This window comes from Mytilus galloprovincialis, chromosome 3 (genome assembly GCF_965363235.1).
Source record: "Mytilus galloprovincialis chromosome 3, xbMytGall1.hap1.1, whole genome shotgun sequence".
Taxonomy (NCBI): Eukaryota; Metazoa; Mollusca; class Bivalvia; order Mytilida; family Mytilidae; genus Mytilus; species Mytilus galloprovincialis.
Window position 1 is genome coordinate 80908905 of NC_134840.1, and position 6000 is coordinate 80914904.

The window sequence follows — 6000 nt, forward strand, 5'->3', positions numbered from 1 at the left end:
TGCTTTAAGCAGTTTTTCTTAAACTTTGATGAATTGTTTATATCTATTGACTTAAGCTTCCTTTCGATTTTTATAAATTTCAGATTTCACATTTCTAGTTATAGGACTGGTTTCTATTCATTAAAAAATGGGATTTGCCAGTTTTTGGACATTAACTCAAAAACGCTTTCAGCAGTTTTCATGTGGTGACTGATTTATATCTATTAAAAAAAACTCCCTTTAGTTTTTATTATAATTTCGGATACAACTTCAAGAAGTTATTGAACTTTATTCTTTAGAAAACATGGCAGGCGTATCATGCGCTCATGGTGCAGCTGTTTATTCTACTTTAGGTTTCAGACACATATCAAGAAACACTTGAGCGGTAACAGTCATAAAATTTTACTCAAAAGTATAAATATATGGCTTGTTACACCAAATATTTCTCCATTTTGATTGGTTGCTGTCTTGGTACATGTACTTTGATCATACTCAAAATGTTATTATAGTAAGGCTTAAGTTGCACCAGAGGCATTTTTCTAAATGTATTCTTTACACTCAACTAGACAAACTCTAATATTCACATTGCTTTATATGAAAAAAGGATAATGCTACTTCAGGAACAAAGCATAGTGAATCTCCAAAAGCAATAGAAATTACACACATTGTCAGTCATTACTTGGTTCATGAAATCAGTAATTCTCAATGTTGACAGGATTGGACAAAGACCAGTGAAAATTTGATTGGCTGAGACATAAGTGATATATACATTACTGGACCAAATGACAAGTAGGATTTTAGTTTTGTCCAAATCATATGTGTAAATAAATGTCCAGTATAAAAAGAGTCTGATCAAGTTTAAGAATGGTTTTATTGGACCAGTTGATTTCTCAAAGCCTTGAGAACCACTGTAGGATTTCATATGATTGTAACTCAAGGTTATTCTGTTAAAATTTTCTTGGATCAGGTTATTAAGTAGAGTTTTGGTTTATAGTATACATATTTCTATTTGACCCCTTAATTTCCAGAAATAGAATTTTTGTTCAAGTTTCACATAGTTTGGTTTCACATAGTTTGGTGAAACCTAGTGTAATTGATTTTTAGCATTCCTTAATCATTTGTTTATTCTATGGTGTATTTTTACCTATTATCTATTATAACATTGTAGTTGTTAAAGTGGTGTTTTCATTCTATATAGATATAAGAAGATGTTGTATGAGTGCCAATGAGACAACTCTTTATCCAAGTCACAATTTGTAAAAGTAAACCATTATAGGTCAAAGTACTGTCTTCAACACAGAGCCTTGGCTTACACCGAACAGCAAGCTTTAAAGGGCCCAAAATACCTAGTGTTAAACCATTCAAACGGTAATGTTCTTTATGTAAATCTTGTCAATCTGGACTGCTCAATATTTATAAAAATAGGGTTGGTTTGTTATCTAAAAACAAATTTAACTCCACATGTTCAATTGTCTATCCTAAGTCAAAAACTGCCAGTAGTTCTCTTCTTTCATGTATAATTTATATTTTAGTTGTATCAAACTGGGAGAATTGAATGTGTATTTTTATAATAACAAATTTTACAGCCTGACTTTCGATGATAAAAAGTATAATATATAGCACAGTGGTTTGTTAAACCTGTGCATAAAGTATGATAAATACTAGTACTTTACTGTATGTTGCTCTTTAGATTTATATGTTAGTCATTGGATTGCTTTCTCATCCGTCATCTTCTTTAGATTATTACAAAACTAAGTCCAGAGGCGTTCTTGTGGTTGGAACATCGTAATTGTCAGTATATTTTTCGTAAACTATACTGCTCAAAAAGGATGTCACTTCACCCTTTATCATAGATGATTTAATATTGATCAAATCATGAATCTCTGATCCTTTAATGTTGTAAAAACCTTTTATCGCGGAGATTCACATGATAGGTTAGTCCGAGATTACTCTGACGTCCAACGGCTGTTTTGCTTGTCTGGCAAAACAGCCGTTGGACGTCAGAGTCTGGCAAAACAGCCGTTGGACGTCAGAGTAATCTCGGACTAATGATAGGTAAACGAGTTAAGCTGCATTCTTGTCACTGAAATGTTGATACATGTTTTCTGACTTATAGATTTAAGACGTCACCTTGGTACTCTAGCTTTTTAAGTTTCAACATTCCCTCAAGGACCAATTATATATATATATATATAAAATATCAAAATGCTTCTGATAAATTTTAATTTGTCCTATCAATCAAACCCGGAGAATAAAATACCCTCCCCTTTTTCATTCTCTTACCAAACCTTGCACGTTCTCCATATTAACAAATGCATGTGTGACATTTTTACAGATCCATGACAGAAAAATCGTCAACATATGTTTTTTAATTAACAATAATCAATTTGAAATGTAAAAGTTTATATGACCTTTTCATACATACAGGGGAATATACATTACTTCTATATAACACGTTACAATCACCACCAGTGTAAAAATAAAAATATTTTGAATGAAACCAAGTTCAAAGTTAATAATAGGTAATATGGTATTTATCATAAATTGTCTATATTGAATCCATATCCGCGATATCGACAATTTAAACAGTTTAACCAGAAAAACATGTCATGTATAACATTTGGCTGACAACATCCTATCGATATTGTGTTTGCTGCAATGGTGCATACATTGATATCATGTCTCAATTTGAGTTCACATCTGTAGTACAATTTTTTTGTACAGAAATGGTACCTATGCAAAAGAATTGACAGAGTACATATAATTTGTCGCCTCTTGTTTAATAACACTAAAGTATAAACAAGAACACAACTTTTCAGTCACGTTGAACTAGTTTTTGTCGAGCCTGCAACTTTTGTTGCAGAAAGCTCGACATAGGGATAGTGATCCGGCGGCGGCGGCGGCGGCGGCGGCGGCGGCGGCGGTGTTAGCTAACTTCTTAAAAGCTTTATATTTTAGAAGGTGGAAGGCCTGGATGCTTCATACTTTGTATATAGATGCCTCATGTTACGAAGTTTCCGTCAGTCACATGTCCCATGTCCTTGACCTCATTTTCATGGTTCAGTGACCACTTGAAAAAAAAGTTCATATTTTTTGTAATGTTGAATTCTCTCTTATTATAAGTAATAGGATAACTATATTTGATATGTGCGTACCTTGCAAGGTCCTCATGTCTGTCAGACAGTTTTCTCTTGACCTCGACCTCATTTCATGGATCAGTAAACAAGGTTAAGTTTTGGTGGTCAAGTCCATATCTCAGATACTATAAGCAATAGGGCTAATATATTCGGTGTATGGAAGGACTGTAAGGTGTACATGTCCAACTGGCAGGTGTCATCTGACCTTGACCTCATTTTCATGGTTCAGTGGTTATAGTTAAATTTTTGTGTTTTGATCTGTTTTTTTCATACTATATGCAATAGGTCTACTATATTTGTTGTATGGAATGATTGTAAGGTGTACATGTCTAGCGGGCAGATGTCATGTGACCTTGACCTCATTTTCATGGTTCAGTGGTTATAGTTAAATTTTTGTGTTTTGGTCTGTTTTTTTCATACTATATGCAATAGGTCTACTACATTTGTTGTATGGAATGATTGTAAGGTGTACATGTCTAGCGGGCAGATGTCATGTGACCTTGACCTCATTTTCATGGTTCAGTGGTCAAAGTTAAGTTTTTGAGTTTTGGTCTTTTTATCTAATACTATATGCCATAGGTCAACTATATTTGGTGTGTGGAAATATTTTATGATCTTTATGTCAGTAGCGCAGGTTTCTTTTGACCGTGACCTCATTTTCACGGTTCATTGCACAGTGTTAAGTTTTTGCGTTTTGGTCTATTTTTCTAAAATTATAAGTAATAGGTCAACTATATATGTTGTATAGAAGCATTGTTAGCTGTACATGTCTGCCTGGCATGGTTCATCTGACCTTGACCTTATTTTCATGGTCATTGGTCTTTGTTTAGTTATCTTGGTTAATGTTAAGTTTATGAGACAGTCATGACAGTTGTAATAAAGCTTTATACTATCAACATAATATCAATGATTAGTATAGAAGGCGAGACATTTCAGCGTGTGCACTCTTGTTACTCTATAATTTTAGTTTTTTGTTCATCTTATTTTATATTTTGTCTCAAATAGCTATAGCTAATGTAAGAAATTATTTGGAAAAACAATATCTATAGCGAAATGAGAGTTTTGACCCCAATTTCAAGGTCCATTAGATATAGAAAATGATGATAGTGGAGTGGGGCATCCATGCACTATAAGCAGTGCATGTGTGAGCCAAAATTTGTTCCTGTGAAAACAGTTCCAGTGGAACTAATATCACAGGAAATATGTTCTTGGAGAACTTTGTAACAGATGATTTCTACATAATTTGTTCCATCTCTATAAAAAAAAAGTTCCACACTTTACCTGGTGAAATAAGTACCGGGTTGGTGAAACTTGTTCCTTCCCTAGCGTAATAAGTTCCAGGTTTATAAGATTTGTGCCTTACCTGGTGAAATAAGGTCTGGGTTTGTGAGATTTGTTCCTCACCTGGTGCAGTAAGTTCCATGTCTGTGATATATGTTCCACTGGTTAAACAAGTTCTCAATATATAATGAGCATTTGTAATCAGTGAGTTTAGAGTTATCATTCAATTGCATTATAAAAATAAGGTCATGTTTTTCTCTGACTGTTTATGACATCTTTAACTAAATCCGTTGGATGTGTACGGATTGATAGTTTAGTGCCTTTAGTTTTAGGTGTATGATTTTTTTATTAGTTGTTAGTGGCTTTGAACTAGCTGTCAGATAACTGCGAGTACTCTCAGATCTGTTCCTAGTGTCTTTTTGTTGTCGGGATGTACAAGTTATCGGCCACGTCCACTTGTATTTTTGTCCATCTAATGAGTTGAGCCTTTTTTCAATTGATTTTGATAATTCGTTCTTATGTACTGTTATACCGTTTTTCCAGGTTAGGGGAGGGTTGGGATCCCGCTAACATGTTTAACCCCGCCACATTATTTTTGTATGTGTATGTCCCAAGAAGGGATCCTGTAATTCAGTGGTTGTCGTTTGTTTATGTATTACATATTTTTTTTTCGTTCATTTTTTTTTTTATATAAATAAGGCCGTTAGTTTTCTCGTTTGAATTGTTTTACATTGTCATATCGGGGCCTTTTATAGCCGACTATGCGGTATGATGGGCTTTGTTCATTGTTGAAGGCCGTACGGTGACCTATAGTTGGTAATGTCTCTTGTGGACAGTTGTCTCATTGGCAATCATACCACATCTTCTTTTTTTTTCTAATATTATATCAATAATAAAAAAGTAAAAAGTGTAAATCATCCATTTCGGATCCTGTGGAGTATAGCATAATATGTATAGCAAATGCTTAGTTATATACACCGTAAGAAATGTAAAAATTCACACTCTTCAGCCAGAAAAGAGTAGAATAAGAAAAATCATTTAGAACAAGAGAAAAGTAAAAAAAGAACATATTTGAAAAAAGAAACAGTGACTAATCAATTATAACAAAAGACACACTCTTTTGAAACTGTGACATGACCCAAGTACGTGTATGACTAGAATACGGGGTCGTGACAGTTAACAGAAACCAAGGAGGAATACCAAATAAAACATAACATACAAATTATGATACATTACCATTGCTTTTATTTCTTATCATCATTCTATAGTTACAGTCATGCCTTCAATTGCTAATGTTTTCCAGGCATTCATATACTCAGTACAGCATTATAATTTGAATGTAACAAGATTTTTTTTTCGCTGTGCAATATGTTGCAAAGGTACTTATTTTCCGATTCTTTTCTGCGAAAATAGGTTCGAGCGGAACTTGTTCATTGATTTTTTTTTGGGAATAAGTACATGTTTGTTAAAACTAATATCACAGGAACTTATTTAACTTTTAAACTCTTAATATTAATTCGAACAATTTTGTTCCGGAACCTATTTCACATTCAGTCATAAAATTAGTTTCAGAACAAATTTTACAGTGCTGGAACATTATTTT